The following is an 18,443-nucleotide window of genomic DNA, read 5'->3' as shown; positions in this document are numbered from 1 at the left end:
TACTGCTATTGTGGGTTGTAGTTGTTGGGTAAGTGGCAAAAATGAGGGACCTTTGTTGGGTTTTTTTGGGTTGATGGTAGAAAGGAGGGAGCTTTCTATGTTTTGGATCTGCTTTTCGGTGTTTTGGAGGTTGTGGAGATGGTGTTGGGAGTTGGCTATGTTTGTAGTTTTCGAATATGTAAAAATGATGGATTTTTCTGTGTTTTCTAGTCTATTTGTAAGCTTCTTATTGTTAGGATGTTGGTTTTAGAGCTGTGATTTTGCTGTTTGTTATTGTTGGGATTTTTGGAAATGTTGATTTTGAGGATGAGAGGGCTGTTTTTTTGCTTTGAGGAGGTAGCTGATGGTTTTGAGATAAGGGACTATTAGGTGTAGAAAATGATGACTATTGCTTGGGAAGAACAAAAAATGGAGGCATTTTTTTTGCGCTCCATTTTTGGAGCTTTGGAGAAGAAGCTGTGAAATGATGTTTCTTTTTCTGAGTTGTATATGATTTGCTGCATTGCTGGGGGCGGACAGATTTATAGACTTAAGAGATGTATGATAAAAAAAGTATGGAAGTTTGAAAAGAGAAGATTTTTTTCTATAAAATATATATATTATTTTATCAGAAAAGAAAAGATCTTTTGCGTGAGAAAAAAAAAATTGTACATAGCATTATTGCATTAATGCTTTCTTGAGTGTAGGAAGGGAAGACTGGTCTGACAGCACTGATCAAGTACTGTTGTGGAAGAGGGATTCTGTTACAGTTTGTTTGTTTGTTTGAGGAAATGGGGAAGACGCGAGACCAAGTGGGAGAGAGATCTGATAAAAACTGAGAAGTGGGTTGACAAGATGTCAGGAAAATAGTTTATAGATTGCTAAGGAAACGTGTTTCATAATTAGGTTGCTTGAAAAACGTAAATTAGTGGGAAATGAATTGGCAGTGTACAGGGAGAGTGAGAAGGAGATTTTGATTCGGAGATTCCTGGGATTTTTCGGTCATTGAGAAATGTGCCTTGACAGTTGACATCGTCACTAATGCCTCTCTATACCTCATGATTCTTATGCTGCTGAAACTAAAAAATAGTGTCATTAAAAAGAAAGTCATTTCACGGCTTGTGGACTAAAGTGCCGCATATGGCTTGTGGATTAATCTATACGATAAGACCAAACGTGTGATGGTCTACAGAAAGGGGATATAACTAAATAAATATATATATAATATATATATATATATATATATGTATATATATAAAAAAGGAGTCCACGTGAGGTGAAGAGCTACTAGTCTGCTAGTCCTCTATCACCTCTAAGAAAGGACTAGAGTGAGAAAAATAAGGGAAGATGGACATAGCATTAACGAAAAGTAAGTCTGCCATTATTCCTAACTAAATAAATAAATAAATAAAACCAAAAAAAAAAAGAGATAAAAAGTGAAAGATGGCCAAAGCAAATATAATAATAATAATAACAAGTGAAAAGCTGAAAAAGTGATAAAGAAGTGTCACCACCAGAAAGTGAGGAACACGGTCTGGTGAAAATGGGCTGTCACAAACTAAAAAGGAGTTTAAAAAGCAACGGAATAGAGAAAAGAGAAAAAAGCTAAAGAGTGGGTCACGGCTAAACATGAAATTAGGAGTTATGGAGGAAAAAAATTGACGAAAACTGCTTCATGATCTGATCAGTTGAGGGAAGAATAACGAACAGTTTTTTTGGAATCGCTCTAGAAAAGGAGGAAGGCAGATACAAAAAGGAAAAAAAGGCAAGCACACACACAGCAAAGACATAGAGAGAAGAAAAAAAAGCGGCACAGACGAAGAGAGCAACATCAAGCAGAGGAGAAATATGCAGCATAAGTTCGTATATGGGATTTTACATCAGTCCCTTTCTTCATTAAATCTCTTTCTCCCCCATTCTCAAATTTGAATTTTTGCTTGGTAATGCAAATAGGATCGAGTTTCATGGGAAGTTCCTAACTCTATACATGAAGCTTTAAATATGAGTCCTTGACTCATAACTCGTATTTGTACATTACCAAGTAAAAATTCTCTTACTACCAAAATCTTTCTCTCAACTTTCTTCAAATAATATTTGTTTGGGAAAACAAATAGGGTTGGGTTTCATGAGGAGTTCCTAACTCCATACATGAAACTTTATACAAGAGTCTCTGACTCTTAAATCTTATTTAAAAATTACCAAATAAAATTTCTCTCAATTTGTCTTGTACTGTCTTTTCTCTTAATTGAATTCCTTGACTCTACCCCATTATTGGAGTCCTTGACTCTACCATCTTAATTGGAGTCCTTGACTCTACCCCAAAATTAGAGTCATTGACTCTTCCATTTTAATTGGAGTCCTTGACTTTACCCCATAATTGGAGTCCTTGACTCTACCATTTTAATAGAATTCTTGACTCCATCATCAAATTAATGGAGGCATTAACTCTACCAAATTAATTGTGACTAATTCTTCGGGGTTATTAATTCTGTAAGAACGCGATTAGTAACGACCCGTAATAGTATTGGGTTCGTACGTAAAAAGGCCTAAACAATATCATTTATAAAGCGTGGGTTTGAAAGGCTAGGCCTTAGTCACCAGACGGTGGGTTTTTCGTGGTGTTCATACATGGTTAAATCGTGTTCGCCTTGGGAGTTCTTCTCCCGGAGGCGGGCTGGGAGGCTTTGGTTTTTGGCCATTTTTCCCAGCCAGCCTTTTGGTGCACTAACTTTTACATTATATAGTCCTTCTTGGTTGATCTTAGCCCTCCACTTGTTGGTCAGGCAGGTGCTTACTTCTGTACCCGTCCCATCAGCTGTCCCCTCTTACTTTCTGTTAGTTGCGATGATCGAAGTTACACCGCCCAAGCGTCTTTTCTCATTAACATGATCAGGACGCTGGCGGGTGCATTTAATGCGGAGGGGACGTATTTTCCTTGAACCAATTTTGCACCGTACCTCCACGTGGGCCCTATTCGAGACGTTGCTCTTCCCATTGAAGTCCTGGAGTGCCAAGGATAGGGTCGTCCTCAGCTGTTCCCCTTGACACCTCGGCCTTCGATCATTCGTCCTCGACACACGACCTCCTCGGCACGGGCCCTGAGCCCGGATAGAGCGTGGGCCGGATCGTAAGCTCCCCGGCCCCACAATAGCCCCTCAAAATCCTGCTATCCGACTCCTCGGACGGATAGGAGGGTTTTGATGACATCAGATATTTGCCATTGTCTGTCAATCCTTGTCACCAATCGGTTCCCGAGATTTTTCATCTGCCCGAGACACGTTCCTAGAGCCTTTGGAAGGCGAAACGTGGCCTCATTAAATACAGGCGGCTTTGTGTTTCACACGTTCTACGGCATGATGAAGATCGAACGATGGTGATCCCTTGGTCTTTATGGGCAGGAAAATGTGTGCAGTTACCCTAGAAAGTTTAAAAGATTTTTTGGAACAGTTCTGTCTCTTCAGTTTTGCACTTAAGAGTTCTAGCGCGTATATTCTGGGTTCATCTGAACTTTCGCCCAAACTCAAGTCTATCTCCAGCACAAAAAGCCTGTCAAAAGCGTCTTTCTTCTTTTATGTAAGTTCCCTACCTCCATTAACTCGTGCTTTTTCTTTTCTGGGTTTATTTTTCTTTGGTTCCCTTTCTTCTCACGTCGCGGGTTGGGTTTGTTTAGTAAATCATAGAGATGGCTAAATTGAGATTAAGGAAGTTAGTCGATACTGAAGAGGCGATGAATAAGTTCATCGTCGATTACAGGATTCCTCCCAACGTAAGTCTGAGGCATTTTAAGATGGGGGAGAGGCCCTATAAGAGGGAAACGGGCGCGATAGTAATTCCCGTCCTTGCCTTTGTAGAGGGGGGTATGAGAATCCCTATGGGGCCGGTAACGAGGGGTTACCTCAGGCACTTCCGATTAGCCCCCACCCAGTGCGCCGGCAACGTGTTTAGGATTCTGGGTTGCGTGGATGCTTTAAACGAAAAGATGGGGCTAAGACTGACCCACCATGACGTGAATTGGTGCTATAATCTCCAAAATTTGAAGGGGAAAACCTACTACATGAAGACGAGAGACGAGAGGGTTCGACTAATCCAGTGCCTCCCTGATTCCAACAAGGGATTAAACAAGGATTTCCTTATTGTCTCTGGTGAATGGCACGATGGCGAGCCGTGCCCCATAGTAAAAGGAGAACCAGGTGGGGTACTGGGAATGGAAGGGCGATGACCCTTTACACCATTCTAATCTGATGTTGTTCGGTAACTAACCATGCATACATGTTTTTCTTTTTGTAGATCCACACACCTATCAACGGCATTTTCACTAAGTCAACCGGGCGGACTTGGAGACTGTTCTACAAGCGACAGTTTTCGTAAATGACGGAGCTGGTCAAGTCCGAGCCGCTCACAAAATACTAGGGTACCCTCCTGTTCAGAAGTCATTTGCAGACGCAAGGCACGTGATCAGCGCTAGCCGTCCTTGGCTTCCAAAAATTACCGTGGTCGAGACAGGATTTTTAATCTCCCAGGAACCATCTGTCCCCGAGGACATCCCACCGGTGGGCCCCTCCTCGTCTCATCAAGTAGCAAAGGACGAAAGCGAGCTAGACCAGCCCGAGGAAGGTTTTGGGGTATTTGACCTAGTCAACCAATCCGAGGATCCTTCTGGTGATATAGGTGACCTAGCCTTGTCCGAGACGGAATTGTCATCAGTAGGCACATCTTCTCAAGCCGAGATGGGACTCAAGAGAAAGCCCCCGACCCCCCTACTCGAACTCCTCGAGGGTCAACCTAGGAAGGATACGCAGGGAACGCCACAACCCAATGCTCCTTCCCCACCACCTCAACCCCAGATTGTCCAAACTATGTCATCTTCCACCAAGTCACAGCCACAATCCCCCCGCCCCAAACTTCCTGCTTCCTCCTAACCATCTCTGCCCCCTCGGTCGGAAGGCACTGATTCAAAGAGAAAGAGAAGCCCCAAGGGCAAGGAAACCATGGACGGGGGAAAATCCCAACCTTCTAAGGAGAAGGAGAAGGCTCCGCGTACAAAACAACTGAAGATTGGGCACCAAAGTAAGGGTAAAGAGACTGAAATCCAATCCTCTCAGGGTAAGGGAAAGGGGATCGAGGTCCAATCCTCGCCAAGCGCCTGGCTTCCTGCCCCAATGCTTCACGGGGGTCCACTGCTGGAAACTGCATCCAAGAGGGATCTTGGAGATGGCGAGGGTGGCTACGTGGCGGATGCACTAGGGAGAACCATGCTGCTTCCCACTGACGTGGATGGACTGAGGAAAATGAGGATGCAGGAGGTCTTCCTCAGTACTAAGAGGTATTTGGGTATGGTAAGGTTTCTTGAAGCCTAAAACTTTATTAACTCTCGCTCCTGGTTTGTCATTAACTATGCATTTATCTCCCTTGCCAGGCTCTCCAGGCCACCTATAGGATGGAGGAAGAGGTGAATAATAAGAGTAAGGCGGCCGAGAATGAACGCACCAAGCGCTTAATGGCCGCAAAGACTCTCCAAGCTTCTGAGGAGGACCTCGCCAAGGATAAGGCTGACCTAACAGTCGCTATCCGAGAAAGGGATAGCACCTCGGCAGCCTGAGTTAGCGCCCAAAAACAGGCCGAGGACCAAACAAAACGTCTACTAGAAGCTGAGGATCAGTTGCAAATAGCTAAAAAGCTGGTCAAGGATTTAAGTAAAAAACTGGCTGCGGCAGAGCATGACAAAGGTGTGGCGGAGTATGCCCGTGACGAAGCCATAAGGGCCAAGCAGGAGGCCGAGTTTGCCAGAACTGAGGCTGAAGCTGCCAAGGAAACGGCCGAGGATGATGGTTATAATGCGGGGGTAGCTGAAACCCAAGCCGTCCTTAAAACCCAGATTCTTGGAGTATGCAGGCTTTACTGCTCCCAGATTTGGGAAGAGGCATTGAAGCGAGCTGGGGTGAATGCTTCATCCGATTTGTGGAAAACGGAGAACATATTCTACCCTACAGCCATCCGTGAGGCCAACTCCTCCAGCTCCATGGCTATGAGCGACCAACCCGAGGAAGGGGTCACTCAGTCGGAAAACTTACAGGTCGGCGGCTCTCCTGGCAAGACGCTCAAAGAGGGAGAACTTCAGAATGTGATAGAAATATCTCAGCATACGGTTCCTGAGGTACCCAAAGAGGTTACCGAGCCCGTGGTTGGCACTCAGATGCCTAATGCTAAGGAGCGAGCCATACTTGCCCACCCCCCACAGGCAATTCCCCTGGCTATGGTCCCTAAGAGTACTGATACTGACCCTGTTCAGACTTCCCCTGAAGGGACTATCCTCCAGGGCGTCGAAGCTGATCCCGTTCCGCCTTCCCAGGACGTGGCCGATGCAAAACTAAAGAAGTAGAAACCCTGGATAGGCTTCGTATTTGTTTTTAGTTTGACAATTAACTTGTTTCTTTTTTTATTTTGAAAACTTTGTAATCTATTAGTAGTTTGAACCTGTTGGACATGTATATATGAAATCCTTTTCTTCCTTTTTCCTTTTGGTTACTTGTTAGTTGCCCTTGTCAATACTTACTATTGTTTATGAATTTTGAACTAATTTATCTTAACACGTATGAATAGTTGTACACGCGATACATTTAACATCATGTTTCATAACCTTAGCTTACCTACACCTGCAGAGCCTTAATCTCATTTCTGACCCTCATTCAACGAAGATATAGGCATCATTCTAGATGTCACGTGTAATTGCTAAGTCCTGCTTAGTACCCAGGTTTCTTTAAAGTAGTTGGTTTCCCCATAGGTTTGAGTCCGAGGACCATGCAATATCTTGGTTCTGTCCAACACTTGATTTTGATAAGTAGTTGGTTTCCCCATATGTTTGAGTCCAAGGACCATGCAATACCTTAGTTCTGTCCAAAACTTGATTTTGAGAAGTAGTTGGTTTCCCCATAGGTTTGAGTCCGAGGACCATGCAATACCTTCGTTCTGTCCAAAACTTGATTTTTGATAAGTAGTTGGTTTCCCTATAGGTTTGAGTCCGAGGATCATGCAATACCTTGGTTCTGTCCAAAACTCAGTTTTTCTTCCAAGTAGTTGGTTTCCCCATAGGTTTGAGTCCGAGGACCATGCAATACCTTGGTTCTGTCCAAAACTCAGTTTTTCTTCCAAGTAGTTGGTTTCCCCATAGGTTTGAGTCCGAGGACCATGCAATACCTTGGTTCTGTCCAAAACTCAGTTTTTTCTTCCAAGTAGTTGGTTTCCCCATAGGTTTGAGTCCGAGGACCATGCAATACCTTGGTTCTGTCCAAAACTCAGTTTTTTCTTCCAAGTAGTTGGTTTCCCCATAGGTTTGAGTCCGAGGACCATGCAATACCTTGATTCTGTCCAAAACTCAGTTTTTTCTTCCAAGTAGTTGGTTTCCCTAAGGTTTGAGTCCGAGGACCATGCAATACTTTGGTTTTGTCCAAAACTCAGTTTTTCTTCCAAGTAGTTGGTTTCCCCATAGGTTTGAGTCCGAGGACCATGCAATACTTGGTTCTGTCCAAAACTCAGTTTTTTCTTCCAAGTAGTTGGTTTTCCCATAGGTTTGAGTCCGTGGACCATGGGTTCTGTCCAAAACTCAGTTTTTCTTCCAAGTAGTTGGTTTCCCATAGGTTTGAGTCCGAGGACCATGCAATACCTTGGTTCTGTCCAAAACTCAGTTTTTTCTTCCAAGTAGTTGGTTTCCCCATAGGTTTGAGTCCGAGGACCATGCAATACCTTGGTTCTGTCCAAAACTCAGTTTTTTCTTCCAAGTAGTTGGTTTCCCCAAGGTTTGAGTCCGAGGACCATGCAATACTTTGGTTTTGTCCAAAACTCAGTTTTTCTTCCAAGTAGTTGGTTTCCCCATAGGTTTGAGTCCGAGGACCATGCAATACTTTGGTTCTGTCCAAAACTCAGTTTTTTCTTCCAAGTAGTTGGTTTTCCCATAGGTTTGAGTCCGTGGACCATGCAATACTTTGGTTCTGTCCAAAACTCAGTTTTTTCTTCCAAGTAGTTGGTTTCCCATAGGTTTGAGTCCGAGGACCATGCAATATCTTGGTTCTGTCCAAAACTCAGTTTTTTCTTCCAAGTAGTTGGTTTCCCCATAGGTTTGAGTCCGAGGACCATGCAATACCTTGGTTCTGTCCAAAACTCAGTTTTTCTTCCAAGTAGTTGGTTTCCCCATAGGTTTGAGTCCGAGGACCACACAATACCTTGATTCTGTCCAAAACTTAGTTTTTCTTCCAAGTAGTTGGTTTCCCCATAGGTTTGAGTCCGAGGACCATGCAATACCTTGGTTCTATCCAAAACTCAGTTTTGCTTCCAAGTAGTTGGTTTCCCCATAGGTTTGAGTCCGAGGACCATGCAATACTTTGGTTCTGTGCAAAACTCAGTTTTTCTTCCAAGTAGTTGGTTTCCCCATAGGTTTGAGTCCGAGGACCATGCAATACCTTGGTTCTGTCCAAAACTCAGTTTTTCTTCCAAGTAGTTGGTTTCCCCATAGGTTTGAGTCCGAGGACCATGCAATACCTTGGTTCTGTCCAAAACTCAGTTTTTTCTTCCAAGTAGTTGGTTTCCCCATAGGTTTGAGTCCGAGGACCATGCAATACCTTGGTTCTGTCCAAAACTCAGTTTTTTCTTCCAAGTAGTTGGTTTCCCATAGGTTTGAGTCCGAGGACCATGCAATACCTTGGTTCTGTCCAAAACTCAGTTTTTCTTCCAAGTAGTTGGTTTCCCCATAGGTTTGAGTCCGAGGACCATGCAATACTTTGGTTCTGTCCAAAACTCAGTTTTTTCTTCCAAGTAGTTGGTTTTCCCATAGGTTTGAGTCCGTGGACCATGCAATACTTTGGTTCTGTCCAAAACTCAGTTTTTTCTTCCAAGTAGTTGGTTTCCCATAGGTTTGAGTCCGAGGACCATGCAATATCTTGGTTCTGTCCAAAACTCAGTTTTTTCTTCCAAGTAGTTGGTTTCCCCATAGGTTTGAGTCCGAGGACCATGCAATACCTTGGTTCTGTCCAAAACTCAGTTTTTCTTCCAAGTAGTTGGTTTCCCCATAGGTTTGAGTCCGAGGACCATGCAATACCTTGGTTCTGTCCAAAACTCAGTTTTTTCTTCCAAGTAGTTGGTTTCCCCATAGGTTTGAGTCCGAGGACCATGCAATACTTTGGTTTTGTCCAAAACTCAGTTTTTCTTCCAAGTAGTTGGTTTCCCCATAGGTTTGAGTCCGAGGACCATGCAATACTTTGGTTCTGTGCAAAACTCAGTTTTTTCTTCCAAGTAGTTGGTTTTCTCATAGGTTTGAGTCCGTGGACCATGCAATACTTTGGTTCTGTCCAAAACTCAGTTTTTTCTTCCAAGTAGTTGGTTTCCCATAGGTTTGAGTCCGAGGACCATGCAATATCTTGGTTCTGTCCAAAACTCAGTTTTTTCTTCCAAGTAGTTGGTTTCCCCATAGGTTTGAGTCCGAGGACCATGCAATACCTTGGTTCTGTCCAAAACTCAGTTTTTCTTCCAAGTAGTTGTTTTCCCCATAGGTTTGAGTCCGAGGACCACACAATACCTTGATTCTGTCCAAAACTTAGTTTTTTCTTCCAAGTAGTTGGTTTCCCCATAGGTTTGAGTCCGAGGACCATGCAATACCTTGGTTCTATCCAAAACTCAGTTTTGCTTCCAAGTAGTTGGTTTCCCCATAGGTTTGAGTCCGAGGACCATGCAATACTTTGGTTCTGTGCAAAACTCAGTTTTTTCTTCCAAGTAGTTGGTTTTCTCATAGGTTTGAGTCCGTGGACCATGCAATACTTTGGTTCTGTCCAAAACTCAGTTTTTTCTTCCAAGTAGTTGGTTTCCCATAGGTTTGAGTCCGAGGACCATGCAATATCTTGGTTCTGTCCAAAACTCAGTTTTTTCTTCCAAGTAGTTGGTTTCCCCATAGGTTTGAGTCCGAGGACCATGCAATACCTTGGTTCTGTCCAAAACTCAGTTTTTCTTCCAAGTAGTTGTTTTCCCCATAGGTTTGAGTCCGAGGACCACACAATACCTTGATTCTGTCCAAAACTTAGTTTTTTCTTCCAAGTAGTTGGTTTCCCCATAGGTTTGAGTCCGAGGACCATGCAATACCTTGGTTCTATCCAAAACTCAGTTTTGCTTCCAAGTAGTTGGTTTCCCCATAGGTTTGAATCCGAGGACCATGCAATACCTTGGTTCTGTCCAAAACTAAGTTTTTGGCATGGGGCCTTGGCTTTAGGGGGATTAGCTCCTCGGCCAAGCCCCTAGAACCATCCATGCGATTGACGCTACAAAGCGTAGCCCCTAGTCAAGAATCATAGCCCCTAATGGAACTTTACGCTAGAACACTATAACCGGCTGTTAGAAATGACAAGGGAACTGTCTCGACCTACTGCCTATGCCAACACACAAGCCTTTCCCATAGACGGCGCCAATTGTAAGGACGCGATTAGTAACGACCCGTAATAGTATTGGGTTCGCACGTAAAAGGGCCCAAAGAATATCATTTATAGAGCGTGGGTTTGAAAGGCTAGGCCTTAGTCACCAGATGATGGGTTTTTCGTGGTGTTCATACATGGTTAAATCGTGTTCGCCTTAGGAGTTCTTCTCCCGGAGGCGGGCTGGAAGTCTCTGGTTTTTGACCATTTTTCCTAGCCAGCCTTTTGGTGCACTAACTTTTACATTATATAGTCCTTCTTGGTTGATCTTAGCCCTCCACTTGTTGGTCAGGCAGGTGCTTACTTCTGTACCCGTCCCATCAGCTGTCCCCTCTTACTTTTTGTTAGTTGCGATGATCGAAGTTACACCGCCCAAGCGTCTTTTCTCATTAACTTGATCAGGACGCTGACGGGTGCATTTAATGCGGAGGGGACGTATTTTAATTGAACCAATTTTACACCGTACCTCCACGTGGGCCCCATTCCACTCACATCCCCTTCAGGGGGCTGTTTGGGGATAGCCTTCATCGAGACGTTGCTCTTCCCATTGAAGTCCTGGAGTGCCGAGGTTAGGGTCGTCCTCAGCTGTTCCCCTTGACACCTCGCCCTTCGATCATTCATCCTCGGCACACGACCTCCTCGACACGGGTCCTGAGCCCAGATAGAGCGTGGGCCAGATCGTAAGCTCCCCGGCCCCACAAATTCTTTAAACAAGATTAGAGTTAATAATACTTAAAATAAAATGACCATAAAAAAAATTGATTTAAGGAAATTTTCTAATTCCCAATGTTCATAAAAAAATAATAATAATTGCTTCAAAGGAGTTTTCTTTCCATTAACTAAATTTGGAAACTTCAATTAAAATATTATGAAAGAAAGGGAAAATTACTTGGAAAAAAGAGAATCCTTGATTCAATTTCCATAAAAAACATAGTCATTAACTTATCCTTGAGATTAAAACCAATTTTCTCACCCAAATACAAAATTATGCCAATACTTAATTAAAAGCCAAGTATTGACTTACAGACCCATCATTTAAAATGGGACAAAACCTTATTTGAGACTTTAAATCTAAAACCTCAAATTAAGAACTACGAAGTGGCTTGATCCCAGCCAAGGGTACGTAGGCAACCTAAATAAATTATTAGGTGCAGCCACAAATGAACATAAAAATAAATAAACCTATGTATAAAAATGACATGAATGGAATCAAAAGGTCTTGCCTTGAAACAAGGGATTGTAATTAAGAGATACATTATCTTGAATGGGTACAACTCACATCAATAAAACTCATACGCCAAAAGGCCTATGGGTGAAATTATGTTTTATGAATTTGACTAATTTGACAATATTTGTTAAACATAATTTGACGACGTTTGTTAAACATAATTTGACGACGTTCGTTAAACATAAATTAACAATTATTGTTAAACATTGGTTAACAATTTTCGTCAACAATGTACAACGCTTAAGAAAACTTGCCGGAGTGCATCACTGGCAATATGTCCATTGCTTAACCAGAAATGCATCTAGTGTGCAATTTTGCATTTTAGAGTTTAGACTGGTTGTATATGTCAGCCCTTTTGTGCTTTAGATGCTAAATAAATATAATTTAGTGGAAATACACATAAATTAGGCCTTAATCAATAGAATGTGAAAAAGACCTTAAATTTCAATTTACATATTTAATGGACTTTATTTTTCTATGCATCACAATGATCTAATGCTTTTGTGGAAAATAGCACATTTTAATTGGTACAAAATGCTTCGAGGTCTTAATCAAAAGGTTGTGATAAATAAAGTCCATCAAATAGCACATTTTACATATTTGATTGACTTTATTCTACACTATATAGTTCCTGCTTTCCCACTTGGGACACAAAATCTTGTTCCTTCATTATGCACTAGTACCACATATGCCTTATCTTTTTGCCAGAAAAACCAAAATCTGAAAATTGTTGCACAAGTTATCTAGTAGAAGTTTATTGCTCGCTATTACCCTATTACTTAAATGTTTACAACTTGAGCTGAGTTGGCCTTCTAGATTAATTCCATTTCAGAGTTCACCATTAACAACCCAATTTATTACCATTACATTTTCAGGTTATGAATGAATGAAACATCAATCTTTCTATTGAAAAAGCAATGAAAATACTCTTCATTTCTTAGGGTCTTGTATATAAGTGCGCTTCCTTACTAGATAAGTTTCATCTAGTCCAATATCCATTGATGAATTGGGATAGCAAAAAGTAACAATTGACAGCCTTTGTTTTGACTTGTTCACCACTACTCTCTAATCTGGGGCTTCGTAACTCCTATTGCTCATAATTTGCGTGATCAAAGTAAATGCTATAAATTTTTTAACTATGTTTACCTTGCAATTATACTTTTTCTACTGCAATTAATCTTGTAGTCTATTCTCTTCGAATAATTCAAGAGTGGTTATATATTTCAAGAAAGTAGTTCGTTAGTTATACCATCATTTTGCGGTATAGTATACTGCTCTCCCATAAGGATGGACTCCATGTGCAGGACCACATATGTAGCCCACTGTTGTGTAATAGGGGTGAATAGTAATTGAATGGGTTGAATAATTTCAATAGGTTAGAAGATTTTCTTTTCTTTTCAAATTGTACGCTCTTTTTCACAAATAGAAATTGTTCAAAAGCATTCAAAGAAAAAGGTTGTTACTTCAACTAAAATAAATTACTGGATGATGTAGTTATCCAAATTCTAGATAGCCAATAAGTTTAGTTTTCCTGAGATGACTTAGCTAGCAATCTTCAGAAATTAGGTGGTAATGTCATCGAAGTTATGCACTTGTTCTGCAGATGCTCATAGTGACTATCGCCGGGGGGGGGGGGGGGGGGAAGCCAAGGGGGTCGAGACTGCCCCCCTAGCCCGCCCAAAAAATACCTTTATTTATTTTTTTTTAGGGTGAAAAAATATCTTTAGTTATTAAATGCCCTTGCCTACTTTTTTTTTTTGGATTCATTAAATGCCACTTTGTTTCTTTGGTTTTGAAAATGAGCATAATTTCTATATAAATTATTGAGGAATATTAAGTCCTCCACTAGATGCCTTGCACTGAAATTTTTTTAGTTTGTCCCTGTCATATTATAATTTGAACATTTTATGGGAACACATTAACCAAAATAATAGAAATTTACATATATTGCACTCAGTATCTATCTAACTATTAATAGTTTCATTCATAACTTAAGTTTTGGCTCTAAAAAAATAAATCACTCATGTTAGAAATATCTCAATAGATAAATATATTATTATGAATAAGCTTTTTTTTTTTTTTTTTTTTCTATAATTACATTAGATATCACTTAGTATTTAAATGAATAGCTTTTAATTTTTCAAATTGGTCTTAAATATTATATATTCACATAAATTTGTGTAAGTGCGTATATCATATATAAATATGGCCCCCCTCAACTCAAATCCTGACTCCGCCAAACCCTAAAAAACCCTTGTAAAGTTGAATTTTATCAACTATCTTGTTGGCTTTATTCCATGTCAAATTTACTTGAATTTTAGCAATTAGTAACCCTGTATTTAGGTGGGAATCATGTAAGGGTAATGAGTGAGAGAGTGTGAAGAAATGCTCAAGATTATGCAAGGATGCAGAGACTCGTGGTTGGGACTCGCGACTGGCAAGCCGCCAACTGCAACACACAAGTGAAGCGTGCAAAAAAGATGAACAGTCACGCCAACTAGAGCACTACAGGACAAAAAGTCCAGCCTAGCCATTCTATTAACTCGCAGCTTGAACTCGCGACTCAGTCAAGTCGCGAGGCCAAGCCGCCAGCCAACTTTGTTTAGGAAAAATTGACTCTTCGTATTCCTTTCTCACCCCACTATATATAAACCCTTATACCCACAAAATATAGAGAGCTCCGAGAGTGAATTTTTAGAGAAAAACCCTAGAAAAAAACAAGATTGACTCATCCCCAATCTTCACATAGAGACTCTTCAAATTCCTCTACTCTCTTCCTCTCCATTTTTACATCCTTGAGAGGTACATTACCAAAACTTTTTTTCTCACCGTACCCATATCTGTAAGAAGGCCATTTGGTGATATGGGAAGTAGTTAAGAAGGGATCAATATCATATTGGTTGATGCTATGGTCAAGTAGCGGAATCCGATAAGCTAAAGAAGAAATAGTTTCGGCATAACCTCGTTGGAGTAGGAGCTTGGAGGGCTTAGGTACACTGGGTAGATTAAGCTTGGAGGGTCTTCTGCTGTTCATGTATCCCAACTACATTCTTTAGTGGATTATTTACCGCTTGGAGGACGGCAGAGAGATTTTACGCTGAGAGTTTTGGTTTCCTCTTCGATAACACATCGTGTGTTGTCTTTATGTTTGCATCTCTCTTCCCTTAATCTTTACAATTTAATTTCTGCTGTGGATGTGATTTTATTTGGTTTAGATTGTTTATCAATTTTGTATTAAGTTTATGTTCATATTCCGCACATTAATTGTTTGATATTAAGCTTGAATTGGTAATTTATAAATTAGGGGTCTAAACGTTCATAGTGTTTTATACACTAATTGAACTTTCAATTGGTATCAGCGCGGGTTCACTTATATTGGTTTCATTACCTTAGTGTGATCCTTGACCCCAAATTGAGATGGACTGATCTCAATCTTTAAATGCTCCACCATATTTTAATGGTAGCAACTCTGCCTTTTGGAAGGTGAGGATGCGAGCATTTTTGTGTTCTATAGATGAGACTGTTGAGGATGCCATTGAAATAGGTTGGACAAAGCCGGAGGCAGCCAAATCCACATGGGATAAGGCAGCCCTCGCGGCGTCAAATGCTAATAGCAAAGCACTTAATGCACTTTTTTATGGTGTATCCCCAAATGAGTTCCATCAGATTTCTCATATCACCGTTACCAAGGAAGCATGGCAGATTTTGGAGACCATTTATGAGGGTACAAAGAAAGTTAAGGACACAAAACTACAGATGCTGACTACCCGGTTTGAGGAGCTCAGGATAAGCGAGGATGAGTCCTTTGACTCTTTCTATAGTAAGGTAAATGAAGTGGTCATCGGCAAGTTTAACTTCGGAGAGAAAATGGAGGACTCGAAAGTTGTACGAAAAATTCTTCGTTCATTGCTGGAGAGCTTCCGTGCAAAGGTGATTGCAATTGAGGAGAGTAAGGACCTTGATGAAATCAAAGTTCAAGAGCTGATTGGTTCTTTCCAAAATTATGAGCTTTCATTACCAAATCAAAGAGAGAGCAAATCACTGGCTCTTAAGATAATAAATGAAAGGGTAGCAGCTCATGGTTCATCGGATGAGGATGTAGTCGAAAAGGATGTTGCCTACCTTGCAAAGAATTTTCGCAAATTTCTAAAGTTCAAGAACATTGACAAATTTGGTGATAAAGGGAAATTCATGAGTTCCGGAAAGGAGAAGAAGGACTTCAAAAAGAGGGAAGGGAAGGAATCCCAATCTACTCAAAAAGTCACTTGTTTTAAGTGTAATGGACAGGGCCATTTCAAAAAGGAATGTCCTAATCACTTGAGATCGAAGGGCAAGGCATATGCCACCACTCTCAGTGACTCGGATTCCTCCACATCTGATTTGGGGGAAAGCTATGATGAAGAAAGGAATTTCTCAGCATTCATGACTGTTGCTCATGTTGAGTCTTTGGAGGACTTGAATTTGCTTGTGGAAGAACTTGGGGAGCACAGCGATGAGGAATCCATGGGAATTGTAGAAGAATCATATGCTGAAGAAGATGAAGATATAGCTGGTCTTCAAGAGAATTACAATTCACTACTTGAGAAGTCAGGAGAATATGCAAGGGTGGCCAAGGCAGCTGTGAAAAAGATGAAGAAAACTAGGGAGGACTATAGAAGTCTCCCAGTGAGATATAAGGAGTCCAAGTGTGAGATAGAGACGCTAGATGGCGAGCTAACTAAAGTTTACACCAAGGTGAAATTCCTTGAGCTTGAGGTGGTTCAAGCTAATGCCAAGGTAGAGTGAGTCTCTACAATGAAGCTTGATGTTGTTCTTTCCTCTCAAAAGACCTTCTCTGACAAAACCAGATTAAGATACACGGAAGAAAGTAGTTCAGCTGTGAACATCTCCAAAGAAGTGAAGTTTGTCAAGGCCAAAGAGCTAATTGTAGTTGCACCTACTATTGAAAAGGCAAATGATGAGAAGAAGAAGAATGTGACTATCCAGCGGGTGTTGAACAAGCCCCGTAATCAATCTATAGTCAGGTTTGAACCCAGAGCAAAATCTCTTCCACGATCGCAAAGAGGTCCTAGAACGAACCATGTGTGTCATCACTGCGGACTTCAAGGGCACACCCGACCCAATTGTCATAAGTTGAGGGCATTGAGGAATGTAAGTGATCAAAGGTCAAGAAGGCCAAGAAATGACAAGAGGACTTTGGATGTTAAGCCATCAAGAGATCGAAATGGTGATCCCGGAATGATGGACGTGATAAGGATGATTGGTGCATTCACCAACTGCTTGGAAAGCTTCACTAGAAAGTTTGAAAGTCCTAACTCTCGTACCCAATCCAATAAGGACATCACCCCAAATGCATGTGACCTGTGGGTGATGAAGGGTACTCATGCATAAGCATTACAACATGTCCATGCATTAATACTTCCTATGTTATGTGACTGTTGGTTTGTTTATTGATTACGTGAATTGAAAATTATTTGTTTGGTTTTACTTTCATTCATTTAAAATGTTTTTACATTGTTGCTTTTAATCAATCTTTTCCTCCTTGTGTGTCAAAAATCCAAAAACCACATAAAAAGTAGAAAAATCCAAAAAGTTTGATCAACATTGTTGAGTTTTGTCTCAAAATATGTTTTACCTTGTACGTTTGTGCAAATGGTTTTGTGCATCTTCGAGCATAGCTTGTTCCCTATGCACTCATATCATTGTGGGAGAAATCTTGTAATCTATATGACTGTTGTAAATAGATCTTCAACGTTGTCATGAATGATTAGTGAATGGTTTTGTTGATCTTGAGACATGCATAGACTTGTGTCTATGTATCTTCCCACTCTTTATTTTATTGTTTTTGCTAAAAGAGCTCACCAAATGTAAATCTCCAAATGAAAGGAGATATTGAGCTGCAAAAGTCTATCGCACATATTAGTATTTGACTAAGAAAAAGGGAAAGCGACCAAAAATTAATATAGTATGATGCCAAAAAAGCCAAAGGCTAACTTATCAAAAATTTCAGGCATCGATCTCACAATGAAATGTGTTGATTCAAAAAGATCAAATGATATGTCAAACATGGAGCCAAATGAAAAGCTTCAAAGATATTGTACTCAAGTCTATGTGAGAGGTCATATATTCATATTTCTATAATTAAGATGGGTTACATCATCTAGTGCTAGTTGTGTATGCCTTGATTGAATTGATCATTGAAGTTTCACATTAGACTAAAGACTCTCTCATTTTTTGATATCCACACACAACACACATGTCTATGTTCAATGAATGTCATATTCATTTGTGTGATTGTACTTGTTTAAATATGTTTTTACATGCTCAATCTTTGTTGATCATTCACAAAAAAAATTTTGGGTGTTTTAGTTGTTTTTGGAAGGAACTTTGTTTTTACAAAAATTATCAAAAATTCAAAAACAATATTGCCCTATTCTGGCGACTCTTTCGCAGGTAGAACTAGTCGCATGCCCTAGTCGCTAGTCCATACAGAAATTTTTCACAACTCACTGGCGACTCATTGGCGGGTAAATGCTTCAGTCGCGAAAAATACTTAAAATATTTTTCAAAAATCTAGATTTTCATGCTTTTCGCAGCTCAGGTTGGCGACTTGTTCGCGGGTGGAAAGTCCAATCGCGAGGGGTACACAAAGATTGTCGCGGTTCAGTTCGTGACTCTCTCACGAGTGGATCTTCCAATCACAAAAAACACTTAGAAAATTTTTCCAAATGTTTTCTTTCAAGTGTCCTGGCGGCTGGACCTGGCGACTTTCTCGCGACTTGCTTCAG

This window comes from Quercus lobata, chromosome 7 (genome assembly GCF_001633185.2).
Source record: "Quercus lobata isolate SW786 chromosome 7, ValleyOak3.0 Primary Assembly, whole genome shotgun sequence".
Lineage (NCBI taxonomy): Eukaryota > Viridiplantae > Streptophyta > Magnoliopsida > Fagales > Fagaceae > Quercus > Quercus lobata.
This window is presented reverse-complemented; position numbering follows the sequence as displayed.